This window comes from Gavialis gangeticus, unplaced genomic scaffold, assembly GCF_001723915.1.
Source record: "Gavialis gangeticus isolate Ggan-Ray unplaced genomic scaffold, GavGan_comp1, whole genome shotgun sequence".
NCBI lineage: Eukaryota > Metazoa > Chordata > Crocodylia > Gavialidae > Gavialis > Gavialis gangeticus.
Genome location: NW_017728998.1, coordinates 44,200,837 through 44,201,137, shown reverse-complemented (window position 1 = coordinate 44,201,137; position 301 = coordinate 44,200,837).

Below are 301 nucleotides of genomic sequence, written 5' to 3'. Positions count from 1 at the left end.
ATCATTGTCTGCTGGAATTCACCATCTAGCCCAAGGTGGCAAAGGCACCATCTAGCCCAAGGCAGCAGCCCTGGATTTCAGGAGGACGGACTTCAATGAGCCAAGGAGAATAGTCAGGGAAACACCAAGGTCCCGGAGGGGAGGGGAGCCAGGTGTCCAAGAAGAGTGGTCGTTCCTTAAGGAGATGATCTTCCAAGCCCAAAGGGAGGTAATCCCAACAAAGATCAAAGGGGACAGGAGGGCGCAAAAGCCCCCACGGCTCACCAAAAGCATCTGGGAATGTCTCCTAGCTAAAAGGGAG